The sequence below is a fragment of the Sciurus carolinensis genome, chromosome 2, assembly GCF_902686445.1.
Source record: "Sciurus carolinensis chromosome 2, mSciCar1.2, whole genome shotgun sequence".
Lineage (NCBI taxonomy): Eukaryota > Metazoa > Chordata > Mammalia > Rodentia > Sciuridae > Sciurus > Sciurus carolinensis.
Genome location: NC_062214.1, coordinates 8,071,316 through 8,089,506, shown reverse-complemented (window position 1 = coordinate 8,089,506; position 18,191 = coordinate 8,071,316).

Here is an 18,191-nt window from a genome sequence, read left to right as displayed (position 1 = left end):
TGGGCTTTCCTGGAGCCGGGGCTGGGGTGTGGCCCAGTGGAGGCCCTGGTTTCAACCCCCAGAAATCCAGGGCCGCACTGGCATCTGGCTGCAGGATTCACGGGAGGAGGAAGAAGCAGAAGCACCTCGGGCCGTGTTTGCTCTCTCCCTCTGGCGGGGACAGAGTGGGATTCTAAGGTCTGTCCCACAGCGCGCCCTCAGCTCTGTCCACTCCCTTGGCAAGCTGGCCTGGGAAGGAGTGGACTCTAATCAGCATGAAAGAGAGCAGGCGGTGTAACCCCACGTCCATGTGTGATTACATGAAGGCTGTGAATCCACACAACCCGAGAAATGAAAAGCTGCACCCCATTTGTGCACAATGAATCAAAATGCAGTCTGTAAAAATAAAAAAAAAGATTTTAATGAAAAAAAAAAAAAAAGAATGACTGGGCTTTACAGTAGCAGCAAAGTATTGTCATTAAAGTAGAAATAAACCTGTTGCGTTGTGAATCCATTAGAGGCGCTTTGGGACTTACTGTGGAAACTGACCCTGGTGACTTGGAGGACGGATCCCATGTTCCCGTTTAGCCCGTTGTGCTGATTCTGGAGACGGAACTGTTAGTCCAAGTGGCTTTGAATGGAACTCAGTGATTTTTCATGATACCCATGTGCAGCTACTGCAAAGTGGACATATTTATCTTTGTCTAGAAGACCAAAGAACGTGTGTTTCTAAGTATATATTGAACACATATGGGCCAATATAATATTTAAGTACCATATACATTTTAATATGCTCATGAATTAAGGGAGGGCATATAAGACAAAATTACATTAGTTTATAGTTTTGTTTCTTATGTAATTAAAAATCACAGATTATTCATAAATGAATAGGGGATGCATTATATTTATCATACATATAAATAATAACCTCCCTGGGTTAACGTGGAGCCTTCGGATCGTCAGCAGCCCACCCCACTTGGCGTCTGGCTGCCGGCCGCGCCTGCACTCTGCTGCGGGGGTCATGCCGCAGGACATGAGCGGTGAAGCCCTGCACGGTGGAGTCGGCCGACAGTCCTGCAGGATGGACTTCAGCCCAGGGCCCCTGCATGTCAGTTTGTCCCCGTGTCGTTGGTTCAAATAGATTACTTGGAAGGACAAAATACTTGGAAAATTTTACAACAGATAGAGGCCCTTCGCCGGATTTTGATGGAGAAAGGCAGCGTCGAACCAGGACAGACGTCTACAGCAGCCTAACCGGCGTCCCTGCGGCTCCGGCCTTCCTCAGCCCTTCTCCGCCAGGCAGGCGGAGGGATCTTTTCAAAAGGCGAGTCCGATGGCGTCACCCTGTCTTCCGCCGTTTATAGCAGCCTCCCTTTCCCTTCTCTGGCCTCTCTTTCTTACACTGCTTGTGATCAAACCACACCAGCCTTGTTTCTACACCTCTGGCATGCCGGGCCTGGCCCTGCCTCAGGGCTTTGCAACTGCTATTCTCTTAACCAGGAATGCACTACCCTGGAGCATCCTGGGCCTGGCTGCTTCTCACTCAGGTGTGAGTTCAGGTGCAGCCTCATTTAGGAAGGCCCCCTTGCCCTCTTTGCCACAATACAGCAGGGTATCCTTTCTGAATTTATCTTGCTTACCTGATGTGTTCACCGGCTTAGAGCTGAGACTCTCTCGGCTATCGCCCTTTCAGGTCAGTGTCCCGTGGCTGGGGTGCAGCTCTGGGGCGTGCACCCGCCTGGCAAGTGTGAGGCCCTGGGGAGCATCCCTGGCTAAAAAGAAAAAAGTCATAAGGTCAGTGTCCTTTACAGCCCCCTGAGTCATCGGAGCTTCTTGGCCCTTAGTAGGTTCCTGAAAATTGTTTTCTGAGCGGTTTGTTGACGGGGTGGGCCCACGTTCTGGCCCATGGGCGCGTATTCCAGAGTGTCACAGCGAGTGACTGGTGGCTGTGGGCAGAGTCCAGCCCCGGGCAGCCAGAGAGAGCAGCGCCGGCCGGCACCCAGCGTCCGCCGGCACCACCCAGCATCCCGCGTCCCTGGACTGCGTGGCGCAGCAATAGGTGTGCGCACTAATTGCACAACTAAGACACATTCGTCATCCATGTCTCAACGCATGATTCGCTTTTCTTCTTTACTTTTTTCCTTTTGGCACTGTGGATGGAACCCAGGAGAGCTCTACCCCTGGGCTACATCCTCGCTCTATTTTTTTAAATACCTTTATTTATTTACTTATTTATTTCTGTGTGGTGCTGAGGATGGAACCCAGTGCCTCACATGTGTTAGGCAAGCGCTCCACCACTGAGCCCCAACCCCAGCCCCTAGCTCTATTCTATATTTTATTTTGAGATAGGATCTCACCAAGTTGCTGAGGCTGGCTTTGAACTTGTGATTCTCCTTACTCCAGCCTCCTGAGAAACTGGGATTCCAGGCATGTGCCAGTTTGCCTGGAAATTTAGCAGTTCTTTTTAAAAATAGAATTTCATTTATTGATTTACTTTTGGTACCAGAGATTGAACCCAGAGGCGCTTAACCACAGAGCCACATCCCCAGCCCTTTTTAAATATTTTTATTTAGCAACAGAGTCTCGCTGATTTGCTTATGGCCTTGCTAAATTGCTGAGGCTGGGTTTGAACTCAGATCTTCCTGCCTCAGCCTCCCCAGCTGCTGGGATTACAGGCGTGCGCCACCACTCTGGGCTTAAAAATAGATTTATTGAGATGTAACACACACACCATCCAACTCTCCCGTTTAAAGTGAACTATCCCATGGCTTCAGCAATCCAGCGACTGCGCTTCCCTCACCATCTGCCTTGGAACCATCTCAGGAGTCCTCTGATCCAGTCCCATTCCGCTCCCACCCTGGGCAGTGGCTAGCGCACTTTCTGCCTCCCTGGATCTTCCTGCTCCCTCTGGTCCCCAGTTACACCCACCCGTGCCTGACCTTTCACTTAGCATGGTGTCTTCAAGGTCCCTTTACTGTGGCTTGAATCAGTCCTTCATCCCTTTTTGTTGCCAAGCTGTGTTTCACTTGATGTGCCCATTCACCTGCCCGGGGCGCCTGGGTTATTCTGGTGTCCAGACTCTTGCAACTGTCCATTTTGAGGCTCCAGGGCAGAGTGCTGGGGAGGACAACCAAGGCATGTGGGGAGAGGCGTTCGCTGCAGGAGAGATCCCATGTGTGGCAGGGCGCATTGATGGCCGACACGGTGTCCCTGCCTCTGCGTGGGACAGGATTTCCGTGGTTCATTACTTCCAGGGGGTTCCCGAGCGAGCACAGAATGCCCTCTTCCCTGCCTGGTGCATCCCTGCTACCCAGACAACTAAGTCTCGAGAGTTTGGCGCAAAGAAGTCTTGGAGCCGCCCTGACCTGCGGCTCTGCCTGCGCTTCGAGTGGGCCACACCCGCAGCCTCTCGTTTTCTGTTACCTTCAGCAAATGGTTTTGATTGTTTACTTACAGACGTGATACAGACTTTCCTTCGAAGTGTATTGAAAGTGTAAAAATGCTTATTTCTTCACAGAAGAAGATATACAGGGGATTAACAAATATATGAAAAAGTGTTCATCATCCCTGGTAATCAGAGAAATGCAAATTAAAACCACCCTAAGATTTCATCTAACTCCAATTAGAATGGCTATTACCAAGAACACAAGCAATAATAAGTGTTGGCATGGATGTGGGGAAAAAGGCACTCCTACATTGCTGGTGGAGTTGCAAATTGGTGCAGTCACTCTGGAAAGCAGTGTGGAGATTCCTCAGAAAGCTTGGAATGGACCCACCATTTGACCCAGCTATCCCACTCCTCGGCCTATACCCAAAGGGATTAAAATCAGCATACTACAGAGATACAGCCACATCAATGTTCATAGCAGCTCAGTTCACAATAGCTAGATTGTGGAACCAACCTAAATGCCCTTCAAATGAAGAATGGATAAAAAAATTGTGGTATATATACACAAGGGAATATTACTCAGCCATAAAGAAGAATAAAATTATGGCATTTGCTGGTAAATGGATGAAGTTGGAAAATATGCTAAGTGAAATAGGCCAAGCCAAAAAACCAAAGGCCAATGTTTTCTCTGATAAGTGCATGACAATATATAATGAGGGGACGTGGGGGGGTGGGGGGAAGAGAAGAATGAAGGAACTTTGGATGGTGTAGAGGAAAATGGGGTGGGAGGGGGTGGAGGACAAAAAGATAGTAGACTGAGACAGACAGTATTACCCTATGTATATGTATGATTACATGAATGGTGTGAATCTACATTGTGTACAACCATAGAAATGAGAAGTTGTAACCCATTTGTATACACTGAATTAAAACACAGTCTGTAAAAATAAAAAAGATTTTAATAAAAAAAATAAGAGACAATTATATTACATGACGCAATTAAAGAACCATAAGGCTTTAAGTACAATAACTGTTTTTAAAATTTCTTTACTGTGTGATGATTATAGCTTTAAGGCTCCTACACAGATCAGCTTTTTTTTTTTTTTTTTTTGGTGGAGGCTGGTACCAGGCATTGACCTCAGGGGCTCTCGACCACTGAGCCACATCCCCAGCCCTATTTTATATTTTATTTTTTATTTAAAGACAGGGTCTCACTGAGTTTCTAGCCCTTGATTTTGCCAAGGCTGTCTTTGAATTCTCCATCCTCCTGCCTCAGCCTCCAAAGCCGCTGGGATTATAGGTGTGCACAGGAGCTGGTGGCTGCCGGGCTCCCGGTGGCTTCCGCGTCTTCTGCTGCTAGGTCTGGGGTGTGTCTCGTGGCCTTCAATAAGTGCCCCCTCTGCCTCATGTACTGGGTAACTCTACCACTGAGTTACATCCCCGCCCTGCAAATGCGTTTTGATGAGATGTGGCGTTCCATGTGGGAGCCAACGGGGACGCAGGGAGTTCGAAGTCAGCCTTAGCAACTTAGCAGGGCATTTAGCAACTCAGCAAGACCCTGTCTCCAAATAAAATATAAGAAAGGGCTGGGAATGTGGCTCAGTGGTTAAGCGCCCCTCAGTACCAATCAATCAATCAATCAATTAATCATTAAAACCAGGCATGGTGGCCCAGGCCTGTGATCCCAGCGACTCAGGAGGCTAAGGCAGGAGGATCACAAGTGTGAGGCCAGCCTCAGCAACTTAGTGAGGTCCTGTGCAACTTAGATCCTGTCTCGAATTAAAAATAAAAATGAAAAGGCTGGGGATGTGGCTCAGTGGTAGGACACTTGCCTGGCGTGCATGAGACCCTGGGTCCAATCGCTGGCACTGAACAAAGAAATTAAATAAATAGATAAACTTAAAAAGATATGGAGAGCGTATTACATGGCAGGCATTATGCTGAGCATTTCACTTTTATGATTGCAATTCAGGCTTGCAGCACTTCTGTGAGGGAGATATGATTACTGTCCATATTTCCAATGAGGTCTTCAGTTAAAGGAAAAGTCAGAATGGAAATTGCAATCCACTTAGAACCAAATGATGAAAACAGAGTGCTGTATATTAAAACTCATGGGATGAGACCAAAGCAGTACTCAGAGGGAAATGTATAGCTTTACAATGTTTTTCCTAGAAAATAACGTAAAAGAATTACTGATAGGGCCTGGGGGGGTGCTGTGGCTCAGTGGTGGAGCGCTTGCCTCGCACATGTGAGGCACTGGGTTCGATCCTCAGCACCACATAAAAATAAATAAAAAAATCCCTCATCAATATATTAAACCAAGAAACATGGAAAAGAATAGCAAAAATAATATTAAAAATAGAAGAATGAATGACTTCAGTCAAATGTAAAAGTGAATGAAATAGAAACAAAAAAGAAATGGGAGATTTGGTTATTTTATAGAAGAGGAAATCAGAGTTTATTGAGTTTAAATAATTAATTATCCGAGGGAGCTGTGGGTGGCAGCGACAGCAGAGCAGGGACGTGACTCTGGACCTCTGTAGATTCCAGAGCCTGAGTTCTCCACGGCAGTGGGTTTGGGGTAGAAGGTCTCTCAGAGGCTGACTGTTCTTCTTTCTCATGAATTTGACAGAAATGGCACTTTCTTTGGCTCCAGGTGGCCACTGTAGCCGGCCGGGCTCCATGAGCAATGTGGTGGGGGGAACTGACTCCGCTCGGCCAGCCGCCCTGGGGAAGTAACCGGTTCACAGCCGGAAGGACGACCCCTTCTGCAGTAAAGGAGCAATCCCGACCGGCAGTTGCTTTCTAAATTGGTATGGTAACCACCTGGTTCCGGTTGGTCTGGGACTTTCCTGATTTTAGCACTGAAATTCCCGTGTCTTGGGAAACCCCTCAGTGCTGAGCCATCTGGGATGGTTGGCCACCTTGCCAGGTTGCCCTTCACACTTGGGAATTCCAGAACACTCTGCTGGTAGAGCAGGCCGGTGGCCCTCGAGTTCAGATGAAGAATGACAACATCTACGGGCCTGCATTGCCGTTACACAGGACGTTACCTGGTCCCCTCAGCCTGACCACAGAACCGAAGGTGACCAAGCATCTGTGTTTTCCCCAGGGCATTTTTATGTACATTTAAGCTTGGATAAAATTCTCAGATGATAAAATTCCAGTCCCCAGAGGGGGACGGCGATAACTGCCTCCGTGGTCTGGGTGTGGCAGGAGGAGGACCATTTGCCTTTGGATAATAAGTGACCACCTCAGGTCCCTTGTGCATTATGTAGAGATAATTAAAAGGTACACAGGCACAAAGCCCCCGACCTCTGTTGGATGTCTGGTAAGTGTTGGTTCCCTTCTTCAGGCCTTGAGAACCACTTCAAGAACTGAGCATAAAAAGAAGTTTTGCTCCTGTAGAAGCTACTCTTCAAAATATTTTCCCAGGAGGACCCCGGTTTAAAAATCTTTCAAAGTATCTTATAGAACTTAGTATCTGAAAAATAAAATAAAGAATTTGTCTTGTTTACTTCCAGATCATTCCTCTTACGGTTCAGCTGTTAGAAAGCTCAAATGGTGGAGATTTGATCATGTAAAAAGTCACTCTGGGGCCGCGTGTTTGTAGCGTCCTTTATCTTATTTTATTGAACCCAGGGCCTCAGCTCCTGAGCTTCACTACTGAGCCACATCTGCAGTCCTACAGGAACTCTTTTTTTTTTTTTTTTTTGATTCTAGGGATTGGACCCAGGGGTGCTCTACTACTGAGCTGCATCCCCCTTTTATTTTTTGAGACATCAATCCCCTAAATTTCCCAGGCTAGCCTCAAACTTGGGATCCTCCTGCCTCAGTCTCCTGAGTTGGTGGGGTTACAAGTATATACCACTGCATTGGCTGGTGTGTGACCATTTGAGATTGGCTTTTTTTCCATTTGACACAAACCCCTTGAGATCCATCCAAGTTGTTCTATGTGTCAGTAGTTACTACCTTTTCAATGCTGAGTAGTGGTCCACATATATTATTATATTATGGATAATATATGTTCTTGTAAATATAGCATGCTATTATATTATTGCAATCATCCCAAATCATCTTAAGACAAAAGTGGGGTTAAAAGAAGATATTTTACTGAAAAAACTGCCTGTGACTTTGTGCTGTTGTGTACTGACTCACTTGATTTCTAAAATAGCTCTGTGAGCTGGTGGCTTTATTTTTTGGTTAGTTTGGGAATTGAACCCAGGGCCTTCTGCATACTAGGCAAGAGGTCTACCATTAAGCAGCACATCAGTCCATAGATGCTCTACCACCAAGTTATATCCCCAGCCCTTTTTATTTTCTATTTGAGACAGCATCTTGCTAAGTTGCAGAGGCCAGCCTTGAACTTTCAATCCTCCTGACTCAGCCTCCTGAGTCCTGGGATATGGGCATAATTTCTTTTTAAACACCACTTTTGTTATATCACAACACCAAAGGAGGCATATGAACCGATGTTAAGTGCACAGTTCACCTTCACCTTCGTGTAGCCTGAAGTTTTTGTCTATTTGTGGCTTATGCTAGAATTTGCCATTGTAAAGGCTGATTAATATTTCGCTGTGTGGATGTACTCACATTGCGTCTCCGCTCATCCCATCCCTTGGTGGAATTTGGTTCCTCCACGTTTTAGCTACTGTACCCCATGCCAAAGTTCCTGTTTTCACTTTTTTCCCATTTCTGGCCAGGAGTGGAATCGCCGGGTCATGTGGCAATTCCTATTAACTTTTTGAGGAACTGTGGGAACAATTCCCAAGGGGAGGAGAGGAAGGATCCAAGGAGAAGGAAGCCACAGCTCCAGCCCCAGCCGACCTGGAATCGGTATGTGCCCTGATTAAGGTCCCTTCTCTATCAAACATTCCATCGGAATCCTGCTGGTTAATATGCAGAAACAGAGACTTAGAAAAACGTGCTCTCAAGTTTTCTTTTAAGACAACTCTGCCTTTCAAAGATCCTGACCTGAAACTGTATCTTTAAACCATGCTAGAAACTCAAGTCAAAGTGAGTTCCTTTTCCGGGTGTAGTTCTGTGTGAATGTCTGAGAACACACATGAATAATTGCACACGATTCTCGCTAGACCATATTAGGCAAGCCTCGTTGATACGTCTCTTTCCTTGGGGGTGTGTTTTCTTGAATTTACAAATTCCTGGCCAGATGGGGCCTCCTGGGACCTCACGTCTAAGCAGGTGTGGTCCTGACTATGTTAAATATGCAACACTGATTTCACCACATATGTGACTTTCCTAGGGTTCTAACTCAGCCACATAATCAATCGAGGATAACATTCTTTAGGAAACTCAAAATATTTCAGGAATCTTAAATATTCTACTTAGAGATGGGATAAAATGTGCTCTTTCTCCATGGAACCAAAATATGCGGGGAGCATATTCCCTGAAAAAGAACTCACTCCGTCCTTCCTCTGCTCTGGGACAGTGCAGGGCGCGTGCCCTGGACCTGAACACCCCTGCCTACCCGTTCTGAGAAGCAATCTGTTATTTTCCTCCAAACCCCTCAGCTGTGGCCAGACCTTCCTCCCAGCTGAAGCAGTCTGCTGGAAGAATGTGCTTGCGTGAGGTTTAATCCCTCACAGGGATCCCAGATAGAGTTTCTTGCCAAACTCTTGCCTCTTTTACAAACTCCTCTCCTAAACAAGCTATGATAAGCCACATTTGGGGCCAGTAACATCTATCAGTGCATTTTGAAACAAGAGAAAAGGACTCCACCTTGTATCGTAAATGACAGTAACGCCGTTTCTAACCACAGAGCCACAGTTCACATGAACAGAGTTCATTTCAGGATCGGGCCAAGCCGAAACTTTCTAATAGAACCACTGTAACTCTCCCAGCCCAGTGGCAGGCTGTGAACCTGAACCAGCCTGGGAGTGGGGCGGAGCCTTGATGGTGTGTGACGATTTCCATGGTGTAAATATTCCCGCAGTGAGTGACCGCAGAGTGCCCGCGTGAGGCTGGTGAGGTGGAGCCAGCCAGGGGCTCCAGGACACAGGTCCCCACGCCCGGCTCTGACTCAGACAGAAGAACCCAGACCTCCTGGAACAGCAGTGTCCCCTTCTTCTTTCTTGGAGAATGTTAAAAATGAGGTTTTGCTACACCCATGATCTCTGTCTCCATCATAAAACCCCAGAGGCTCTGCTAACTTTGTCCAAGTAACAGAATTTACTTTAATTGTTCCAAAGTTAATATTAAACCTCGACCACTGTTCAGATCCAGGGGATAAGTGTCCTGAGAAATCAAATCTTTTTTTTTTTTCCGTTGTTACACACACACACACACACACACACACACACACACACACACACATCTCCTTAGTGCCTCCCTACTGTGGAATTAATCTCATTTAAAAATACTTGTCACATGTGCTTTAGGACTTGGAGATATTTTAACAGAATGTTCTTGTCATGTTGATGTCATTCTAATGACATGTTATTGGTATTTCTGTTCTCAGCATGTGGATGTTTCCCAGGAAACTGACCAGTGGGGAGGATGGTGGGTGGGGAAGTGAGAGAAGTCATCAGTTGCAAGTTCAGGTTTTGGTTAACTCTTCTCATTTATGTTCTGCGGTGACTAAAATTTGGGGGAGGAAGAGCTTTCTGATTTCTTGGGATCCGCTCAGCATGTGTTTCCCAGGGAGCCGGGGGCTCCTTCCCATGTGGAGCAGATGTCTGTGTGACACAGGACGGGACGGGTGCTGTGGACCGCTACCTGCTTGTCCCCTGGGACTGGCTTCCTTATTTTTTTAAACCCTCTCCAGGGCCCAGGAAAGCACCTGGATTTGTTTGTGGAATAAGGGACATAACTGATTTTCAAAACTCAGGGGACACCGCTGGGCTTTCAAGGTTCCCACAGGCTCATCTTTTCCTGAATTCACCCCACGCAGTGGTGTCTCTTTTAAGGCTGGGACATCTGACCACTGATTCCAGTGGAGGCTGTTCAAGGGGCGGTGGTTTCTGCAAATGAGGAGGTGGTTTTGGGGGCGAGGGCGGTAGGTGAGCTTGTGTGGGCAGAGGGAGTGGCCCAGGGCTGAGTCCCGCTCTGTCCCTGGTCCCCGGAGCCTGCGCTCCTCTATACGTAGGGATCCCATCTAGCACCAGGGATGTGGCAAAGGCTGAGTGAGGTCATGCGCGGAGAGGGCTCCACATGAGACCAGTCCTGAGTTCCACTCCAGGGAGGAGCTCCTGCCCGCCCCTCCCCGACCTGACTTGTTTTGCTTTTTAGTTAAATGTTTTAGATTTTGGTAAACGACACAGAAACTTATGCACTATCTTTTTCCTTTTCTGTTTTCTTTCTTTCTTTTTTTTTTTTTTTTTTTTTTTTTTGGTACTGGGGATTAAACTCAGGGGCACTTACCCACCGAGCCCCATCCCCATCCCTGTTTTGTGTGTTTTCTTTAGAGACAGGGTCTCACGGAGTTGCTTAGAGCCTCACTGAGGCTGGCTGAGGCTGGCTTTGAACTCACAATCCTCCTGCCTCAGCCTCCCAAGCCGCTGGGATTACAGGCGTGGCCACGAGGCCGGCTGCACTGTTCTTTGCAAGTGTCGTTCCGTCCACTCAGCACATTCCCACCGCGACCGTCTGCAGACGGTTCTCATCCTCCCACACCCTAAGCTCTGCCCGGTGCCCAGCGTTCCCGCCCTCCCTCCCGCCTGCCACCGCCCTTCCGCTTCTGCCTCCAGGAATCCCATGGCTCCTGGTCCTTGGAAGTGGAAGCACACACCATCTGTCCGTGTGTCCGGCTTACTTAGTTTAGCATGATGTCAACAAGGGCGTCTGTCGTAGGAGCATCAGAAGGTCCCTCTCTCCGCGGCTGGATCACCTCCATCGCACCTGCAGCCCGGTCTGTACCCGTCCATCAGAGGTGGCCTCTGGGCCGTCTCCATCTCTTGCTGCTGTCACCAATGCTGCTGGTGGAACCCTGGTGGACAAACGCCTGTTGGATTCACTTCTACTTTCAAAAGAGAATTCTGGAATAAATTCTTACAGCTTCCGTAGTATAGGTTCTAGAACAGCCTGGAGCATCTCCCCTCAGAGAGGTCTTCTGGGTCCTCCCTGTCAAAACAGCCCCCTGTGGCAGCCCCAGCCCTGGATCACGCTTTGTTCTCTTAAGCGATGTCACACCCTACGCATCATAGATACGGACTGGTTTTGTCTGCAGGTAGTACCTGGTCAGTCCCAGGAGAGCAGGGGCTCGACTGGGCCATATTCCAGTGCCTGGCAAACAGTAGGTGCTCACTAAAATGGGGCTGAATGACAGGACAGGGGCCTGCAGTACCCCTACCCTGAGCAACAGCCGGGGTCCTGACTTAGGAACAAGCCTGCGGCCCCCAGAGCCCTCTGACGGACGCCGTGGCCATGTGCACCTGCAGCCGGCGCCGAGGGTCAGCTGGACGCCTTCACGATGTTGGGACTGCGGGACTGTCGGGTGGTGAGACACTGGTTGTGGCCTTGTCCTTCTGAGGACTTGGCCTGACCCTGATCCCCAAGGTCCAGAGCCAGCTCCGACTCACTCCGGCTCACAAAGGTGAGCTGAAGCCAGGACGGCGCCTGGCAGGCGGCAATCTTGTTTCAGAACAAACCCCGCTCGCTCGCTTGCCTCCCGTTAAAGAGGAAACGCAGACGCGCGGGCCTGTGCTCTCTGCTGGTCCAGCCACTACTCATCCCCGTGCCGCACCTGGAGGACTCGGCTTGCCTCCTCCCTCCCCCCTCCCCTCCCTCCTTCCATCCTTCCCCTCCCTCCCTCTCTTCCTCCCTCCCCCTCCCTCCCTCTCTTCCTCCCTCTCCCTCCCCTCCCTCCCCCTCCCTCCCTCTCTTCCTCCCCCTCCCTCCTTCCATCCTTCCTCTCCCTTCCTCTCTCCCCCTCCTTCCCTCTTCCCTTCCCCTCCCTCCCTCTCTCACTCCCTCCCTCCCCTCCCTCCATCCTCCCCCTCCCTCCTCCCTCCCCTCCCTCTTTCCATCCTTCCCCTCCCTCCCCCTCTCTCCCCCCCTCCCCCTCCCTCCCTCCCTCTCTTCCTCCCCCTCCCTCCCTCTCTTCCTCCCCCTCCCTCCCTCTCTTCCTCCCCCTCCCTCCTTCCATCCTTCCTCTCCCTTCCTCTCTCCCTTCCCCTCCCTCCCTCTCTTCCCCTCCCTCCCTCTCTTCCTCCCTCCTCCCTCCTCCCTCCCCCTCCCTCCTTCCCTCCCTTCCTCCCCCTCCCTCCATCCATCCTTCCTCTCCCTTCCTCTCTCCCTCCCCCTCCCTCCTCCCTCCCCCCCTCCCTCTCTTCCTCCCCCTCCCTCCTTCCATTCTTCCTCTCCCTTCCTCTCTCCCCCTCCCTCCCTCCTCCCCCTGCCTCCCCCCTCCCTCCTCCCTCCCCCTCCCTCCCTCCCTTCTCTCATTCCCAGGGGTCCCCGTGCTCCTCAGCTGCTAATGTCCAGACAGCCTGCGGCAGCTGGGCAGCCCCTCCTTCAGACTCTTAGCAAAAATCCCCAGGGGCAGGCTCAGAAAGGAAAGTGACCCCCAGGGTCCTTCACTCAACTGCTCAGGCCCTTTGTCTGAGGTCACATGGGGCCAGGATGAATTCCTTGCCAACCCCAAAAAGGATGTTGTCGTCCTGTCCCCGTTAGTCCCTGCAGATTGGCAGGGAATTATTACTCGATTGCCAACCAGCCAGTGGGCTCAGACGACTTGCTGGCCTCCTCCAGCCTCAGGGGCCTCATTTCTAGAATCAGGCAGCTGAACTAGCAGCGGGACAACCAAGTCCTACAGTTTAAAAAGCAACGTGGCGCATCATGAGCATGGACCTAAGGTTGCCACCACCAAGCTCGGTTCACAGCTCTGCTCTGGGAGGCTTTGAAGGAAGCCAGGGGTGCACCCTGCCCCCAGCCACACATCCAGGATGCAGGAGGTGAGCAGCAGGAGGGGCAGGTAGCGTGGAGACAGTGGCTCTCCACGGGATGATTTCGTCCCGGGCACATCGGACACCTTCAGACACTTGGGTTTCAACCTTCTCCCCCATGGGGAGGCCTGACTCCGGCCTGGCTGGCTGTGATCAGCGTCCCTCAGCTTCCTTACCTGTGAAATGGGCAACACGACGGCCCCGCCCCTCAAGAGGACTAATGATTGAGGGCGCGGGACACTAGAGGTGCTCAGCGCTCTCTGTGTCCCTCGGACATAAGAGCCCACTTGCCTCCGGCTCCACAGTGTCCGCGGGGGTTGCTCTTCCTACTGCTGCTGCCCCGGCTTCTGCCCTGTCTGCCGCTTCTCCTCCGTCCCGATGTGTGGACTCCGTCACCTCTCGTCCTTGAGCCCTGCCAGGCACGAGGGAGATGGAAGCTATCGAGAAACAACCCCTTTTCTTGGGGAGTTTGTGTGTGAAAGAGAAGTGGCCTCGCCAGCAAGACGGGCTGACGGGCTGAACGAATCGCAGCTGGAGCCGGGAGCAGGCCCGGCGAGGTTTGATTCTGGGTTGTCCACGTCCCCAGACTCTTCCCCGTTTGGAACCAGGGTCCTCAGCATTTCGCTTTACACTGTACCTTACAGATGAGGAAGCTCTCCACGAGTCTGACTTGCAGTTAATTGTTCTTGAAAAAGTTATTTATGTATACTTAAAAATTCTCAGAAGCTACCAGAAGGTCAGGTATGATGAACTGGATTTTTTAGTTTTATTTTTTGTACCAGGAATAGGACCCAGGGGTGCTTAACCATCGAGCGACACCCCAGCCCTTCTTATTTATTTATTTATTTAAAATTTTGAGATGTGCCCTTGCTAAGTTGCTCAGCATCTACTAAATTGCTGAAGCTGGTTTTGAACTTGTGATCCCCGCTGCCTCAGCCCCTGAGTCACTGGGATTACAGGCATGCACCACCACATCCAGCTGGATTTTGTATGCAGCAGAAACGAACTGAAGTGGGGTGCAGTGACATGCACCTATAATCCCAGTGATCTGGGATTCTGAGGCAGGAGGATCACAAGTTTAAGGCCAGCCTCAGCAATTTAGTGAGGCCCTAAGCAGTATAGTAAGACCCTGTCTCAAAATAAAAATGGTTGGGGATGTGGCTCAGTGGTATCCCCAGTACGCCCCCCAAATTAATGCTTGCATGACATCCTATTCATAAGATACAAAAGCTGTTGACTCTCCCTTCAAATCCTGTCCAAAGTGACACCATTGCCCTCCCTGGGGGAAAACCTCAGTTTCTTGTATATATCTCCAGAGTTATTTCATGAACATAGATGCAGCCTCTGTTGTGTTTGTTGTGTATGATATGTTTTTATTTTGCAGTATATTTTAAAGGTTGCTTCATATCTGTGAAGTACTTCCTCATTCTCTTTCTTTTTTATTACTGCATAATATTCCTTTAATGAACTAATTTATGTTTCCTGTCTTGAGAGGATGAGTGTGTGATATCAAGCAGGAGGGCATACCACTGGAAAATACATTCCCAGGAGTATGCATACGTTTTAAGAAAAATGGAAAGCCAATCTTGACTGAATGTCCCCATTCAAGCCTTGAAAGTTGATGAAGCGTGATCTCAAATGCCAGCGTCTTGTTTTTGGAAATGCCACGTTCAAGGCCAGGCTTCCCCCTGCAGCTCAGGAGATAGGAGAGGACAAGCTTCAGACAGCTCATATGGCCTGGGGTGCAGCCCAGGAGTGGAGTGCTTGCCTAGCATGTGCGAGGCCCTGGGTTCTGTCCCCAGCACCAGAAAGAGGAAAAAAAAAAAAAAAAAAAAAAAAAGATGCAAATTGCTCATTTGTCCCCAATAACCAAAAGCAGGACCAGAGAGACCCATTAGAGAAACGATCTGAGAGTCCGTGGGGCTGGTTGCCACCTGCCTGGTCCGTCCTTCCAAGAGGTGGTGTGTTTATCCCACTGCAGTCACGGAAGTTCCTGAAGCTGGCATCTGCGTGGATCAGCCACTCGCCTGGCTCTCCGGGGGCCAAAGCAGGAGGTTGTCCCTCCGTTGCAGACTCCCCTGGCCTCACAGAGAGATGTCTTCCGCCCATCTTGCTGTCTGCCAATAAACAAGAGTTTCTGTTGTTGTTGTTGTTGTTGTTTGATTTTTGCCTGCTAGCTTTTCAAATGTTCTTAGAAACCCTGTCTTGGCGTGGTGAGCAATGATGGCTTATGAAATGCGATTTTTCATTTCACTTGGAAAGAAAGACTTTGTTTCATCAGCTCATGAGCTTTTTATATCAGGCTCAGCGAGGGGTAATTGAGCTGCTCATGGTTCTATCAAGCTCGGAGCAGGGACTCTGCCACCACAAGATAATTGATAAATAATAGTAATACGATTATAATAGCAACTATTTCTTGAGAATTTGTTGTTTTCTGTGTTGCTATGGACTTAATTTCGTCCTTCCAGATTCATATCTGAGCCCTAATCCAAATGCTGCTGGGTTTGGAGTGAAGAAGTAACTAAGGTGAAACGTTCATACAGGTGGAGCCCTTATCTGATAGGATTAGTGTCCTTCCTAGAAGAGACCCCACAGAGCTCGCTCTCTCTGCCACATGAGGACACAGCAAGAAGGTGTAAGCCAGGACAGGCCCTCACCAGACCCGGGATCAGCCAGCTCCGGGGCTTGGACGGCAGCCTCAGAGCTGTGAGGAGGAGGAGGTCTATGCAGAAGCCACCTGGTCTGTGGTGCTGCATTACGGCGGCCCAAGTGGGTTCAGCATGGATAGTGTTGACTTTAATGCTGCGATGGCCTTTCGGGTAAGACCGTAACTTACCTACACGTTCCAGGAAGACGGCAGGGCTGAGGATGTAGCTCCATGGTACAGTACATGCCCAACACAAGAGAGGCTCTGGGTTCAATTCCTGGGACCATAAAGAAAGAAAAAAAGGAAGTAATCTGCAGGAAGAAAATGCACTAAACTAGCGGCCTCACATTAAGGCCGAAATCCCTTCAGTCTAGTAGCACAGCATCAGGCTTGTGACCAAAACGAACACCGTGAACATAATGCAGTATCAGTGATTCTCAAACAGGGTACTTGACAATGTGTGAAGACACTAGGCGTTCACACTGAGGGCCCCCCTAGCGGGGAAAGGCCCAGCATGCTGCTCCACATCCCATAATGCACAGGACAGCTCCTACCACAAAAAACGTCCTAGCCCAACACATCAAAAGTGCCACATTTGAGGTTTACTGTTCTGTGTATGGACAGGTAGGTCTACCTGAAGCACTTCAGGTGGATATTTGCATCCTGTATTTTTCTGGAAGACATAATTTCTAATGAAATGTAGTGGGATGAACATCATGAAAGTTTGGATTATATGAATTTAACTGCGTGATATAAAATATTAAAAGTGTCCACACAATCTGAATGTTGCTGAACTTCTTCTCAAATTGCAAATTTGTCAAGAAATACAATTTTGGAGCTATCGGGTTCTGTGACCTATAAACTGCGTATAAAGCAGATAGGTGACAGTGCAAGTAAGTTGATAAACAGAAATGTTTGAATTAGGAGAGATTTTCAGGTGCAAATGCCTTGCCAAAAACACACCCTGTACTGAGAACCGTGTGCACATTTTTATATGCCCATAGGTATGTAAATATTTCTTGTCTCCATCTATAGCTATTTGCTACAAAATATTCTTCAACCAACACTCTAGACTCATGCATAATTCTTCACAGAAATTATTCCTCAGATAATGTGCACTTATCCAACTTGTCATTATCCCAGCAAATACAAAGTTGTCTTTGAATAGGACTATTTCCATCGAGCACAAAGCTGGATAATTTTAGATTGTTCCCACGAGCGAGTCTTCCAGAGCATCTTTGGGCATCTGGAGGCGAAACACATTTGTTCCTTAGTGCAAGTGATTGCCGTTGTCGTGGGCGATCCTGAAAGCCGACGTCTAACTGCTCCGACCTGTAGGATGCTGTGGAAATGCCTCCTTGGTCTCCGGGATCCTCCAGGGTCTCTGCTGGGGCCACAGCAGGGTTGGTGATGACTGCGCATGGGACGGAGGGCAGCTACTCCGTGCACCTGGTAGATTCCCGCTCCTTCTCATCTGGAGAATGAACCATAGTGAGGTGCCAATGGTTTTTCCAAAGACACAAAGGGATAGAATAAAACAGGATCTAGAAATTTCCTCTGTAAATGGCCAGATAGAACCAGTGTTACAAAACATATTTTGGGGGGCTCAGGATGTGGCTCAGTGACAGAGGAGGTGCTCAGCATGCCTGAGGCCCTGGTTCCACCACCCTCACTATCACCCTGGCACCCCCCACCAAACCCCACATTTTTTAGGCTTTGTAGGTCAGAGATCTTGGGAGCAATTTCCAAGCGATGCTTTGTCATGGGAAAGCAGTTACAGAGGGTGTAAACAACCGAGCACGCCTGCTTTCAGCAAAACTTCATTTGCAGCAGGTGTTGCAGGCCTATAACCCAACTCAGGAGCCTGGAGGATGGATGGCAAGTTCAAGGTCAGCCTCAGCAACTTACCTGAGGACCTCAGTAATTTAGTGAGACCCTGTCTCAAAATAAAAAATAAAAAGGACTGGGGATGTGGCTCAGTGGTAAAGCACCCCTGGTTCAATCCCCAATAAACCCCCTCCCCTTATAAAAACACACTATATTTGCAAAAATAGACAACAGACCTACTTTGCCAATCCCTGGAGTGAAGCACAAATATGAACAGATATAGGTCCGAATAGATAGACAGGAGCAGACACCTGAAGTGTGTCAGAGAAACGAATGCCCACACAGCCCCCTCTTCCTTAAGAACGGTCACCATACTGTCAGGGCTATTAATGTCCCCGGTTAAATGTCTCTATATACTGGTCTTGCTTGTCAGCGGGGGTGATTTTTA